At 43.8% G+C, this 16265-nt stretch overlaps 1 protein-coding gene across 1 annotated transcript in view; it reads right to left on the minus strand.

Annotated features, from left to right (window-relative positions):
* Window positions 1-16133, minus strand: part of LOC139216244 (signal transducer and activator of transcription 5B-like) — a 43517-nt gene extending 27384 nt beyond the window's left edge. The window contains exon 1 of the mRNA XM_070847329.1: window positions 16083-16133. The gene's annotated coding sequence lies outside the window, so the exon portion shown is untranslated. The remainder of the gene's footprint in view (window positions 1-16082) is intronic.
* Window positions 16134-16265: the final 132 nt, after the last annotated feature.

A 16265-nucleotide genomic window follows, 5' to 3' on the forward strand; every position in this document is an offset into this window, starting at 1 on the left:
TATTAACAACATCATCTCCAGCATGTTGATGTTTGTTTTGCATTGGCGTGAATGAAGAAACGTCAGCTACCAACCGAGGGTTCGCTCTGAAAAGTCACTTTGCACACCTTTGAATCCTGTTGTCCACTAAGCATTTCAGAACAAGAAACTGCAAGACCAGAATAATACACACTGCAGACTGACTTATCATGTTCAACATATAAAGCAGTTACTTCTGTATTTGTCTTATCTGTCCCGGCCTTGTCTGCAACTGTGACAACCCACCTCGCTTCTCTCTGCTGGATTTGGCCTAGGTCACATTTCGTCATTTTGCACAGCACAGAGGCCTGTGTGTTTACACATATGTGTGCATCCATGTGTGTTGGTGTCAACTACAGAGAGCCAGGGGGTGGCATTATATAACGTGAGGCCGAGAAGGAGTGTTAAATGTGGACATGGCCCGAAGCTCAAGTCCGTGGCCGCAGGAATGCCAGCACGTTGGAGAGGAGCCACTTCTGGAGCACAACCCTGCACTCAGCAAACCACTGAGCAGAGGCGGACACCAGGGACGAGCAGCGAGCCAGTTGTCACTGTCCAGCAGTCTGCTTTACTGAGACATTAGCACAGGATCGTGTTAGTCCACTTGTAAAAACACACATTAGTTCTAAGCCCGACCTGCAACCTTTTAAGCGGCCAGTATGAATTATCAGAAGTGCTGGTCGCATGGCTGAATACCTTCAGAAACCCCCCTCCCTCCACAACTATGTCTATGTGTGTGTGTGGTCTGATAACTTCTGTAACTTTTCTCTGAAACTCACACTTACACACTCATGCAGAGGTGAGAAAGGAGCTTTAACTTTTCTCTCCCATCACTTAGTTCATTCATGACTATTTCAGTCACTTTTCATGTGAACAAACGGTCCATTCCAGATAGATGGATGGACAGACAGACAGACAGACAGACAGACAGACAGACAGACAGACAGACAGACAGACAGACAGACAGACAGATAGATCTTTTCTTCTAACGCTGAAAACGGGACAAACAAACAAGCTGTTATGCCAAACTCCTCATCGTAAATTCAATTTCAAAATGTGCTTGTGAAGAAACCAATCACATCAGCGTGTCCAAACATTTCCAGTATACTGTGTCACTGATTCATCTGGCCTCCTGCTGTTGGGCTCTTCCATCTGAATAACAAACTCTGGAATGACAACATGCACGTAGCAGAAGGCTTTAGGCTGGTAAGAAAGAAAAACCCTCTCTAAAATAATCAGCCAACAAGAAGCTTAACCTACATACAGCATGAATTGGAAATAAAGAACATGCAACAGATCCAGACAAATACGTTCACTGGCTCATGTGTGAGCTGAGGGCATTTGGGGTAATTGTGATAACGTCCCATGCCCTTCTCTACTTAACCAAACACATGCGGTGGGAACTCTGATCTGCTAACACAGACCTTTGGCAACATCAGGACTGCTGCGTCATTTCCACATGCATGCAGCACGACAGGAGGTTTCCTGCTGAGTTCTATCTCAAACTCATGTAAAAACAGCCGTTAGACAATCTAGAAATGTGCCGACACTTTGCCCGATATTACCCTTTTATTCATCGGATCAACGAGACAGTATTTAACTCTCGGTGTAATGGTTGAGTCTGCAAATTAATTTAGAATGTGGGAAGCACTTGTTATTTTTGGCTTGGCAGTCGCTGAATTTATGCACAATTAACACAAAGAACAAAATAGAAATTCTTAGTTGTGTGTTTCTCATTAGACACAAATGATTTTCCGGAGCTAGTGGAGCAGAGCGAAGCATTAGCACTGAAGCTATTGTTCAGAGGCAGGACCCGCCACTGGGGCCCCTGCCACTCGTTTTTTAAAAGGGGCCCCTGTGGAGGAGACCAACTAGACCAAATTAGTACCTGGCACACACACACACACACACACACACACACACACACACACTCCTACAGCTCACAGCGTGTATCCTCAAAGGGCTGAGATGATGCTCAAGAAGAAATATGAATATTGCTATATAAAAAGAAAAGAAAATAGTCTCACTGACAAATTATAGCGGCTTTGTATGAATCATTTTCTGGGACACACTTCATTGCTTTTATAGTTTGTGTGACTATCTTGTTTAAGTAAAATCAAAGTGCATGTGATAATAACGTACTACAATAACAGTCATAGTGTGTATTTGTAGGTTCATCCTTCACGGACGCCTTGTTACAGCTTTTACTTCCTCTAGATAGTCACATGTGAGCGCCTTCTCTGCCTGACTGATGCCCTCTTGAACTCTCTCTTCAAAATCCTTCACAACTTTCCCTTAAATGCACGGTAGGTAACGTTAAAGTATTTGTTGAAATTCTCATAACAGGCTGACGGCGATCAATCAATCAAATGGTTTGACAAAAAAAAAGAAAACAATGCATTTTGTGTGTCGGTCACTGGCCTGTAATAATCCAATCATTTCGTTCAACCTGCCTGTCCGCCCACCTGCACACATGACCGTCTAGTTAGCGAGCTGGCTGCACAGGAATGGAGGAGAAAGTGCAGCCAAAGTTTAAGTTTAGAGTTTAAGTTACGATTCTGTCAATCAACCTGATGACTATGGGTTTTGTGTCTGTGTTTATCCTGAGCTTGAATTTACCAAGATGAACAGTATGTATAATATATAGATCCAGATCATTTCTACAGTCCTTTATATACATTACATATCCATTACAGCACGTTCTGTCAGTCAGCACACAATCTAAAATCAGATTTCCAAAATAGAAAATGTAGAAAATTAATAGTTTTATAAAATTACAGCTGTTACAGCTTTGACTTCATTTTAAAATAATGTTTTTTAAAGTAACCATGATTCTGGACCACGTTGACCCTTGTTGATTTAAGAATACAATATATTTACAGTGAAACAAAAGAAAATCATTGTCTTGACATTTAGTGTGAACCAAGATGTACATTAAAGGACTATGATGTTCCTGATTCAGTGTACGGAGATTTATTCTATCCTACTTAATTAAAGAGTTTGGTCTAGACCTGCTCTTTAGATAACGCTGTTGTGAATTGGTGCTGTATAAATAAAGTTTGATTGAAGTAAACACGTACGTACTGTTTGAAATGATAAGATGATAAATTATGGCCCCAATGCCGGCTTAAAGTAACAGACTATTGATTAATTCAATTTCTTATATTCACCCTTCCTCTTACACCACTCTTGTCGTCTTCCCAAACAGCGAGTTAAATTGCATCTGATAAAATGAACAAACATCACAGGCGCCCTTCACGTCTGGCCGAGTCCGCTGAGCTGGGGATGCCCCAGACGGGACCTACAGGAGGGGATGGAGGTGGGGGGGTTCAATGAGGAGTTGTGATGAGGCCCCAGATGAGGGTGTTGTTTACATATTCCGGTGGTGGGGCAAATGAGGAGGCTCTACGCGTAAACCCCCATGGGTTTGAGACTGGATTTTCAGAAGCTGCTGTCTGATCATAAACACAGGAGGAAATGAAACTTTGAGGTAAATCTCAGAAAACCGAATCTTATTATTTCTAGACCAGGCTTGAAAGCGAGCAGACAGCCGTGGGACTTGGGATTTCCAGCATAAACGGTTACATACAGCGTGCATGTGCAGTAGATGAACATTTCTGATTTGGAAATGATTCTTAAAAAGCTGAGCCCGGTCTGCTCATCAAAACAAGATGCTCCTGAGGCTTTAAAGCAGCAGCACAGAGTCGGCTCCTTGCTGTCACAGCTGCCCTAAATGTCACTGCTTCTATCACTTGGGTGGCTGAATGGTGTGCGATGGAAACCACACCTAATGACGAGCATGTCTTCTTCTGTGATTAACTTCTGTGCATCTGAGAGGGGGGGGGGGGGCTGTGACTCATTTGTTTACCCTGTTGTGTTGCTGATTCCTCTATAGTATATATCCACTGTCACATCACCTATCAGAGGGTCAGCTGACTGACTGTCTTAACCTTTCGAACTCTCAGCCCGGCCTGACTGACTGTGTGCAGCTGACAGTCGCTGCCCTGCAGACGTATAGTAAGATGATCGTGCTTGTGCAGACTCGGCCGTCCTGCTGGGTTGGGAGGAGACGACCACGCACTGTGTGAGCTCACATCCATAAGGGAGATTCAGGCAAATCAATGCCTTTCATCAGCTGAAATAAAGGGTGTGCTGCTGAATTAGTTTACCAGGCAAATCACTTGACATTTACACGTGATTAAGCAAGTTAGCCTTACTTTAACTAAATTACCTTGAGAAATTCTAGTCAAAGTTACACCTAATTCATTTGTGTTTGAATGTCCTAACTCTATTTGCCCTTATCTTAAGGTCTCATGCTCTTGTCCATTTCCTCTTTCAGTCATGCAGACTCAATCTTTGTGACCTCTATGTTAGCTCAGAGGCACATCATGCTGTGAGAATTAAAGTATATCTGTGTGTGTGTGTGTGTGTGTGTGTGTGGTAAGGCAAATAAGGGTTAGGTATTATTTCAACATCTTCAAACTGGTCCAGCAGCATCAGTGACAGGCAGGATTGAGTTTTACTGTTAAAAAAATGCAAAGAATTTAACTGTCAAGTTTTGTTCTGCACTTTTCACTTAATAATACCTCACTCTTTTTGTTTCCCCTCTGGCAGATGTCACATCACTCCTGTTTTAGCTGCCAGTTAAATTCACTATTGATTTTAAGATCTTCCAATCATGTTAAGGCACTACCTGGATTAGCTCCTGTCTACGTTTCCAATGACACTACCGAGTGGTCACTTAGCTCACTGAACCAAAAACAGTTGACTATAACGCGTGAAAAAAGAACTCTTCCCCTCACATTAGATCGGCTGATCTGATTTTAAACCCCACTTTGATAGGCTGGCTTTCCTTTAATTTAACAGGATGCATTCTGGATGGTGACTGGTTGCTGGATGACTTTTGTGCTCATGTGAGTGTTGCATTTGTGTTTCCGAAATAAGCTCAGTTATTATTTTATGTGCTAATTTGATGTAAAGCACGTTGTAACCTGTGTTAAAAAGATGCACTACCGATAAAGTTTTACCGGCTGGCCTCTGTTATCCCCTCTCCTCTCCTCTGTTCTCCATCAGCGCTCCTGTAAACACCAACGCAGGCAGCTTTTGAAAGCTCTGCCCTTTGATCTTCCCAGCGTGTCATGTGTCAGAGGTCAGATAGCTGCAGTTTCTCACACACAGTATCTAACCCAGTCACCAGAGCTCAACCCTTCCCCCCCGTGTTGCTCCCCTTACCACGTCTCCCCTTCCTTCATGCCAAGCTCAGTGCTTTCAGTAAAGGTCAACCCCACCTTTACCGCATAGCGACGACAGCACCAGCACCGCTTCATGGCAGAGTGAGTTCAAGCATTAACAGGGCCCAATTCATTTGGTTAGATTAGGGGGATTACTAACTTAAACTTAAGGAACTCATCATAAAGTTAGGAATATAAAATCAGCCTCTTTTCCTGTAACAGATTATAGTGATATATTACATTCATCTGATTATTTTCTACATTCTGGTGGCTTAAACAGCTGAAATGAGACCACCCAAGTAGCTGGTGTCCCACAAGAAAATTGCTCCCTTCTCCCTCACAGGCACGTCAGACAATCCCCATACTGAATTCTCAGCCTTGAGACAGACAACTAGCTAAAACATATATCATGACCAGAATCATTAACAGCTGCTTCAGTGCAAAAGTAATTCTAAAATGGCCTGAAGAGCCGCCTGCTACTCCTTTATCAGTCAAAAAGGCCTTTTTTAGCTGAGTGATGAGCTCCCACACACCTCAGTGAAGCAGCGACTTCTGCTTTGATCCAAACACTGCACTCAAGGCAGCTGGTTATTACCACATGATTGAATTTTCATTCACATCTTTGGAAATACAGAGGCTTCTGGATGTCGGGGCTGTAAACCAGTGTTTGCAAACTAACAGCTGTTTGACATGGTTCTGTATGAGGATTGAGCTTGAGGCTGCAACACTTGTTTGAGAACAGTAGTCCAACACAATGTGGACCTCGAAGGGAACCATGTCAGGGATGCATGCCGTCTCCAGGCCCCTCGGCAGTCGTACCCTCGGCTGAGCTTGGTTTGAGGTTGTGTAGTGGGCCTGTGCGCCACAAAGAAAAATGTTCACAGCCCGACCTGAAATCGCCTCTTGGTGTAAAAACATTTCAACACCGCTGCCTCGGTGATAGTCATAAGCACCCATCAGTCATCCTTTGAGGCGCATCCTCAGGCATGAACCAGCCATCGGCTTAGTCACTCCTCCAGTTTAAGGGGCCTCATTCCTCAAGTGAAAGTGCAGGATCCCTAGGGCTGGGCAATCAACTGGACTGTCAATTACAATTTTGCTCCAACAATTATGAAAACTTATACAGAGAAAACCATTAATGTGCAGCTTTCCAATCACAAAGATGCTGTTGTTTTGTTCTGCTATAAATCCAGTGCACTTTCACCCCTCCCTTTCTCGGTGTTTCTCATCTTTTTTAGTTCATAGTTGAATAAACGCATGTTTTCCAAAGTTAAGGAGTAATAATTACTTTGTATTTATGATCTCAGTATCGACCACAATAACTGTGATTATGAATTTTGCCACAATCGAGCAGCCCTAGAGATCCCAGGCAGTTGCACATCATGCAATGCTTTGGGACTAATGGACTGGAAAATTTGGGACAGCCGCCTCGGTGATGATTAACAGCAGATTTTTAGATGTAATATGGGGACCAGGAAGTGCTGAATCTGATCTGAGGTGCTCTTTCCATGGGCACATGCACAGCCCTCTAAGTTTGTCAAATATGTCAGACAACATGAACAAGACAGGTCGCACAGACGAGATACATAAACAAATATAATACACATTGCACTGCCCACACACAGCGGCCCCACAAATGGAGAAGTGATCAACCAATAATCCAATACTGTTGCTATGTAGCATCGCTCGTGCTTGGCGGAGATGCTTGTGACAGGAGGACTATCCTTCGGAAACAGAAAAATAGGACAGAGCTCTCATCTCTGCCACATTAAACAAGGAAAACAAAGGCATCAACCTTATGGTGCTGTATGCATGGGAGCGTCTGGGTGATTATGGTAGTGGCACAGAGATAATCTGGATAAGCTGAGCATGGACTCTGAAGTAACACAGAGTGCCACCCTCCTCACCCTCATTCCCGCTTTCCCTGCATTAGATGATTTCCTAATTCACAGGGTATTTATGTGAAATTGTTACTGAGGTTATAAGTGGGGTAACTCTAATGAAAACGCTCCTAAACTTGCCTTCCTCCTCACTGCATCGTCCCTGTGAGCATGCATGGTCACCAATAATGAGCCTGAAACTAACTCTGCAGGTAATGTGCATGGAGCAGGTTTGCTATCTATCATAATACCAACATTTCGAATTTGTAAGAAGACTTTCACAGGCATTTTAGTTTCCATCCAAACAAATATGACTTCTATTAATGATACATGTCCCACAGCAAGGCAGCCAGCCTTTTCAGGAATTTACACTAAAGGGGAATATAGAAGAGAACAATACAAACCCTCGTGTGCAAGGCTATTTATAATTCACAATTCTTCTATACGCCTGCCCTGCTGGCTGCTGGCTCACTGTGTGTCCAGGGATAGTGGATCATGTGAGAGAGGAAAATGTGTTTAATGAGGTTTGATGGTAATGCCACACACCATAAGTCATGTTGATGCTAAACAATGTATTTACATGACCCTGTAAGGATAAGCGGTACAGATACTGGGTGGATGGATGGATGCACACAAGGTCTTGTCCTAACCCCCCCTCAGTGTATATTTAACAGTGCATGTGATTGACTCACATGGCCAAATGCCTCAAAGGGGAAACAGGGGACAGACAGGATCTAATAGTCAAAGATGTCAGGCAGATTGGAATCTCTGAATTTTATTTAAATGTATGGGTGAAGACTTTATACAGAGCAACAAGCTTCCACTAATGTTATGACTGAGACATCTTATGAATGGTTTCACTTTGACTTCATCGTAGATGTCTGTTTGACCTATTTGTTAACTGGAATGAGACTGAAACTAGACACCAAATGCACACATTTGCACATAGACATACATAAACTGCATGCTTAAGTGCACAAAAACACAAAAGAGGGGAAGTGAATACTCATCTTTGTCAAATTAACAAGTGGCCTCATTGAGACCTCACACCATCTACGACACACTAAAAGTGGGCTGTTTAAATAAAATGGTGAAATAAAAGTGCTTGTTTCATTAAACAGAAATCAGGTAAAAAGAGTTTTATTGTTTTGCTGTGGAGCGGCGGGGGCACTGGAGATGTCGTGCAGAGCTCATCTGAGAGCCTTGTTAGGCAGATGCTGCCGTGGGCACAGATGAGCTCACAGGATCAATACGGGATAACAGCCCCACAAATCCAAACACTGACTTTGCATTACATTGTGCCAGTGGATAGAGAGCATCCACTGCTCTGAAGTGTAGGTTTATAAAAGACCAAGACGTGGACGTGAACACAAGAAGAGTCTGAACAAACGACACAGACCGATATATTGTTTGTTTAAGGCAGCATTTGTGTGATCATTTAGCCCCATTTCTACTACAATCCAGCATATTTTAATCCAACGTACAACCAAATATAAATGAGACATAAGCACAGATAACCAAGAAATCTTTTTTCTTTTGTATGTCATCCTAATCATTTTTTAATCAAATGCTCCTTACAGTAATCTTACACAGATGTTAGCTCTTTCCCCAGACACAAGGGAGCATCCATGACCTAAATCTAGCTGAACAAAATACACACACACAAACACACACACACACAAACACACAAACACACACACACACATTAATTCCAACAAGGGTCATGAATAATAGCAGAACAAACAACGGAGTTAAATTGTTTATGCTGCTCCTCCCATGTGCATCCATGAGCTACTTGTGTGTTTCCAGAGTAGAAGCAGCAGAATCTCAGCCTGTTTTTATCCACTTTCTCACCCTGCAAATAGGTATTTATTTGTCTCTGACCTATCCATTGGTTTTCCAATCAGTCTCATTTGCTGTAAGCCTGTAATAGGCTTGAACATAGCAGTGGCGGCAGCAGCAGCTACTTCCTGCTCGGTTTAAACACCAGTGTCTCTAACAGAACTGGTGTTACTATAACAAAAAAATCACTACACTTGTTTCTACATTCAGAATGTTAAAGCTTCAGCATGTCTCTCTTAGATTCAAATAACAGTCATTATATTAATGATATTACAGTAATCATGAATAGATTGTGACCTTATGTGACCCTGTCGCACGCATCACCTCCTCCTTCCTCCTGAGCCTCTGCAGACAAATGCTGCAGACAAATTCAGGCAAAATGAGGATGGATTTAAGGAAATTAGACCTTGACCGATACATCAGCACAGCCAAATGTACTGGCCAATTTTAGCTTATCACTATATGTCTGTCTTGGTGTATATGCCGGCCAATAAACAGCAAGAAATGCTGAAATGCTGAAATGCCAAAGATATGTTTCAACAGTATCAGCGCCGTCAGCCAGAGACGACTGACAAGTTCAGTCGTCTGGTTGTTTGTGTTATTCACGCTGCCAGGGCATTCGAGACATCCCAGTTGGCTGCCAGCTACCTGCTCTCCTGATCTGATAAATTCTACCTGTCTGTTGCTGATTCCAAGTCTCAATACTGACCTAGTGAACTGCTTTGATCCTACCTGCTGAGTTGTACAAGTCTATCATTTTGGGTCCGTTTCCTTTCGCAAGCTACTATAGAAACTGTAGCTCCCAGTTGGCGGTGTTCAAAGCAAGAAAGATGGTAGAAAAAAAAAAGTGAGACATAAAGTTCAGAAGGAATTGAAAAATCATGCTCAAAGATGCAAAGTGGCATTTTTGTGGTTTCCTGTCTGCTTCTATATCCGTGGTGACGGAGCAGTTACCTCAGTCAACACCTAATTAAAGTGACGAGTGTTGGGGTGTGAAGATGGCTGACTGATGGTGAGGACCAGGCTACACTGCTGCGTTACCATACGTCTTTTCAAAGCTCGTCTGGATCACGTATCACCACCTTCTTTTAGCAGTGTGTCGCCGTATGTGTCCTGGGCCACACGATGGACCGCCTACTCACCTGACGCCCTCTGCCTGAGTGGATACTGAGGCAGTTTTAACTAACTTACTATCAGAACTATATGTTAGAAGATAATCAGGAGAATCTGCGCGCTGTTGTGCATTTAGAGATGTTTGCAGAGGAGCAGAGGAGCACGAGGAACTAGTGAATTTCAAATCCTTAATGATCTGTTTTCCACCTATCTGACACCAAAGCTTTGCTCTGCATTTCTTGGGAGAAGTTAACATTGTAGATCTGATTTGGAGCAGATAATAATATTAAAGGGAACATGATGCTGATACTGTTTTTTTTTTTTTTAAAAGGTTGCTGTTGTTTGAATAGAGGAGACACTGATTATTTTTTTTTACCTATAAACATTATAAAGAATGTGTTCACACTGTTTTAAAACTGTTTGTGCAAACAATGTTTGTATTTATTTGCACAGAGTGGTGCAGGGAGACGTTCTAATGGCAGGTGAGAAGTGACGTACTGAGAGCTGTCCACTTGTGATCAGACAGACATGAACTAGGCCCAGGGGAAAAGTTTCACACTGCAGCTTTAAAATAGACTTAGTGAGAACAACTAACCTGAAATGATGAGCATAGCATAGATTAAACAGAATAAACCATTTGGTCCCTTGTCTGATTAATTCTTCTGTATCTGAGTCATCAACACACAATGTAACAGCCAATTCATACAGGGTAAACCCCCGCGCCCACTAAAACCAGTCTTTTTCCATAGATATCTGAGAGACACACAGTAATTACATCCCGACTGGCCTTTTTATAATTGATTCACACTCAACAACATGTTCAGAGGGGGATTTTTTCATCCTGGGTTTCTTGTCTGGCTGCTTCCTGCACACCTGTGGTACCGAATGCAGTTACCTCTGCCTCCATCGTACGTCAGGGCCGAGGGGGGCAGGACGTGGCTGAAGAAATCTATATTTTTACCGAGTTTAAATGACAGCAGGAAATCTGGAGCACAAGTTTGCAAACCATTGAAAACACTGATCACCTACAGAGCTGTAAGGTAATTCACTTATTAGCAAGCTCCAGTCAAATCATAGCAACATATGACCAAAACTATAGTTTGCACTGTACACATTATGTATGTAACTTCATAATAGACATTAACGTCTATGTGGACGGCTTTATATTTTGCATCGTAAAGGAGTTGGCAGTGGCCAAGTTGGGTTGGCAGTAACGGTACCACACTCCTTAATTCATTTCAAGAGATTACTGGGTCAGAGGGAGCGTTTAAGGACAACTTCATTGTGTTTTTTTTCCCCCTCTGTCACTGTTACACATACTGTCAGATGGCAGCGTGTTTAATACAGTTTTTCTGGCCAGTCCACGAGTGATAAACTACATTCCCTGCAGAAGTAGGCCATCAGATCAGGCTATATAAGGTCATATAACCCACAGCAGCTCAAATAGTAGGAGTATAAAAAGAAAAACACACTGCAAACAGATTTAGTAAACACTTTGGTGCCACAAAGAGGCATCACAACATCTGAATTAGAAATATGAAAAGAATCCTGAGTCTACAGGCCCATTTTTTACACTACGTGTTCTCTCCAATCAGTATGCTTATTTTATTATAACAGTTTTGCCTTCAGGGATCTTGATGCCTTATTGCCAAAAAACACTGCAGAACGACTTCAGCTATCATGATACAACATGTTATTGGTACATTTCATAAACTAATTTGATCAATGCAGTATTTATCACCGACAACATGTCCTGCACATGTCCTGTGATTAGTAGATGAAGTAGCTCTCCCTCTTTTCAAGATTCTGAATTTCACATGATAGAATTTCCTTCAGGGCATAGATGAAGCCATTTGTTCACATAATTCATGCATGAAAGATCAGGCATGACTCAGGGCCCAAGGCATTAATAAAACACAGGAGAGGTTGTGTAGTTTAACTTTCCAACACCACTATGAAAAAATACAGAGATCAATAACTCACCAGATGACAAATCCAAGACTCGACAGTAAACCCTCTTTTTATTATACTCCTATTTAGTGAAACAAATTTAACTCAGGCACATGTCCAGCAACAGCCTGAGGAGATTTTGCATTTTAATGATGTTCATATTGTAGAACTTCGAGGCTCAGCCACAGTTGTGTGCTGCTGGTTACTGAGAGACTTGAGAGTAATTCAGGATTTGGGTTTCATGTTGAAAGAGCACACTGATGCTCGCTTTGGAGAGGGAAGGAACCACTTCCCTTTTCTCACTCAGATTCCCAAACTGCTCCGGGGAATCCAGAGAAAAAGGAAACTCGACAGTTAGTTGCAAGCTGGCGTTTGCTAGCCTTCGAGCTGCTGACCCTCAGCTGGCTGTGTGATTTTGTCCATGACTTGCAACATAATTTGCCATTACCTCAATTACATACTGAGCATCTGACTGCACTATCATTTAGATAGTGATATGGCGATTACTCACATCACTGAACCTTGGTCATAATCATATATGCTTCTGATTAACGCAGAGCTCCGTCCAGGCCGGGCCCTGCAGGCCCACAGCAGCAAGTTGCAACAGCATTTTGCTCCTGTGTGTTTAGGCTTGCAGGGGGGGGGGGTATTGTGTAAACATGAGAAAATTATTACTCAAGACCATGTATATCCACTCTAAGTCTATTCTGGGCTGAACTCTGTCCGATGTCTCTTTACACAATTTAAAATCACAGTAACAATCAAGGAAGCACCCTGAAGGACGCTGATGGGCACTCGAGCGTATACTTTCCTCTCCTGATTTGTTACTTCCTTCATATAAAACCTGCTGTAAACTCGCCTTCAGGCGTTCTTGCTACTCATGTTGTGTCACTGAGATAATAACCCAAGGCCTTATCATGGTTCTCAGTGTCTGGAAGGGTTGACGGTCATCCTCCTCCCACTTACCCACTGCTCTCATGAGAAGAGGGGGAGTTAGACAAAGAGAGAGATAGAAGCAGAATAAAGGATAAAGGGAAAGATCACAACAGAGAGAGAGACTGAAACTGCTGTTCAAACCCTGCAGAAGTAACTAGCTGATGGTAATCATATGTGGGCCTTGTGTGGAGTAGGCAGTGATCATGGGACAGGAGTACTCGCTGTGGATGCCAACAATCAGAAACACTATTCGACAGATGGATCAGAGCACTCCTGGCCTACACCAGGCTAAAAGCTCATTGTCACGTGACCAGTGGATTAGCGTTAACCCAACTGAAAGGGGGAGGAGGTTAGGGTGCATGTCACCACATGCTTCCTTATCACTTCCCTTTGAACGTGTTTCCCTTTCTCTCTCACTCCTCATCCCACTGTTCGTCTGTGACAGTTTAGCTTTCATTATCCACTGACTTCAATCATTTTCACCCAAGAATTATGATCACAAGCAGAAGAAAATTCTCGGTCTCCTTCCCTTTATCTTTCATCAGTCCATCCTCTCCTCCTGTGTGCAGACCGACCAGAAGCCCTGTGCTGAGCACAGTCATTAGTGCGTAAGTGATTCTGACACATTTGACTAATGGCTCAGTCAGATCAAAACCACTGCTGTAATCGGCTCACTTCCAGCTACTCATGATGTCAATGCTGAGAACATATCTCCTGCGCTGTCCTTCCCTGAAAGACCCCCCTACTTGAAGCACTCAAATCTTCCCATCGGCCTTTGCAGACTTACTGAACCCTACACTCGTCTGGCACTGGGGAGAGAAAAAGTGAGAAGCACAGGCGAGCTTAAGGACATGCCATGCTGTGAGCACATGGCACAGTGGGCTTGTGGGATAAAACAGTGGTCTCCCCTGCCACTACTCCTCCTGCATCTGGGTCTTTCTATCAGGGACACAGTGTGCCAGCCAATTCATGCCTGGCCAGCATGCCATGTCCCTGCGCAAACCCAAAACACCCTCGCTTTCACAGAAAGCTGGGAAAACCCTCCCTTCCCCTGCACCATGCACTGCAGTGACAGAGGGAGCACGCAGGGTGACATGGTGCTTGCCAACAGGGTTTAAATGCTAAAGGGCACTGACCATTATTTCCTGTAGATTACAGCTTGACTGAAATGTTTCATGGATTGAGAGAGCAGACGAGCTGCAGACAAGATAGACAGAGAACGGACGTGGAAGAAGAGTTGCACGCTAAGAAGCTAAAAAAAAGCTATAAAATGTCAAAAAAAAGGACAAAACATTCTGTTGCGACATCCCAGAAATCAAAATGATGTCTTGATTGTTGCTTCATCCAAAACCAAAACAGAGAAACACAAAGACAAAACGATGAATCAACTGTCATGAACTGACTAATTTCAGCTCCAGTAAAAAAAACAAAAACATCCCAAAGTCTGACAGGAAAGTGTCAGAGCAACCAATTACCACAACGTGTAATTCTCAATTACTAGAAGCCAAAGGGGACAAAGTCAATACCGGCTGGACTCTAGATAACATTTCGCAGGTTTGTCCAAAGAAAAACAGACAAATTCTTATTGGAGCATCTTGGCATTCAGCGAGCAGCCAAATGACCAGGGATGTATATCGTGACGGCGATAACACCGGCTCATTTGCATACAAATACACAAGGACACATACATACACCTACAGCACGCGGTATTCTGGGAAATGACAGACGCATCAAAGCGTCAGTGACATTTCAGTTGTTAGTAAGCACAAACACCAGGGTTTTGATCCAGCATTGATTAATCAGTCAGCCTCGTGAATCATCATCCCTTTGTGCCTTTTCAAACCACACATCAACAGGTCAACGTAAAGAAACAAAGAAACCTCTAATGAACAGCTAGGGCGGATAAAACCGAAAGACACAGACAGAACAACCAGACTTACTAGTGAGAGCATGACAACGGGCGCATGGACACAGCTGGCAATTATAGCAGCCCACAAACCAAACTTTCTCCAGAGACAGACACTTCCTCCACTTCTCAAACCATCCATCCATCCATCCACCTCACTGTGCGTCTGTGGGGAGCTCTAGTCCTGAGATTATAGTGACATTCCCCTCGAGACTCCAGCTGTAACGTACACATCAGTGGTGTCAAAAAGTGGCTCTCAGGAGAGTAAAACTAAAACAAAGTGAGAGCACCCACTCTAAACAATGTCTACTTGTATCTGTACGGTATTTTCTGTGACATCTGATGAACTAATAAGCTGTTGGGTTTAAACTACAGCACAAAGCATCAGTTTAATGCACTTGTGCGTCTGCATGCTAAGTTTTTCCATGCACAGCAGTCACAGACGGATGTAACGGAGTACAAAGTACAAGATTTCTCAGTGACATGTGAAGCATTTGCACAAAATGGAATTAAAGCAGCTGAAAACTGCTCAGGACATAAACACTGTCAGTCATGCTTTTACCTGTCAAACCTCTGAAGCACCCATTACACATGATTACACCCCTGAGGTCTGTAGAACTCTTATTATAGCCTGTAAAGCTGTGTGTGTGTGTGTGTGTGTGTGTGTGTGTGTGTGAGGTTATCTTTATGGTCCTATTTCACTCCGGCTGACACTGAATGCCTCATGTAGGTTACACTGGAGTCATGCAAGCGTGGCAGGACAACGTAAACATTTTAGAGACCCCTCCGTGGCAGAGCCAGTCCTCCAGAGGAGGACAGCAGCCGTGACGATGCACTAAGTCAGATGCAAGTCACATGCGACCCGGCGACGGTAAAGTCGGTGGCAGCACAGACACACTGTCAATCCGTGGAGATTATTACGGGAATATTTGAAGGATTCCTTCGGTACCTGCCTGTTGATTCAGCAGAAGCAGTAAACCCACCAAGAAGAGGGGGAACTAAGTGAAACCCTGCGCCAACGCGCCTGCATGCGCTCGGACGCGCAGGAGAGCGCAGGAGAGCGCAGCGGCCGCAGCCAGCAGCGCTGCAGTTTGTTTACTAAGAGCTGTCACTGAGCTCCTCACGACGGGGAGCGTCCGCGGGACGAGGCTCGGGCTCGGCCCCAGCCCCGCACGGAGCGGAGAGGCGGTGAAGTGCGGGACTTACCTCTGCGGAGCGGCGCTGTTCTCATACAAGGCGGGGAGAGGCTGCAGCGGCTGGAGAGAGAGAGAGAGAGAGAGAGGGACAGAGCCACGGCACGGAGCTCTCAGTTAGTCTGTCTAGTTTCCAACAGTTCGCTGCACAGTTCACTGCTCCCTCCTCCCTCACTGCTCCCTCCCTCCCCCTCTC

Source organism: Pempheris klunzingeri, chromosome 17 (assembly GCF_042242105.1).
Source record: "Pempheris klunzingeri isolate RE-2024b chromosome 17, fPemKlu1.hap1, whole genome shotgun sequence".
NCBI classification, from domain to species: domain Eukaryota; kingdom Metazoa; phylum Chordata; class Actinopteri; order Acropomatiformes; family Pempheridae; genus Pempheris; species Pempheris klunzingeri.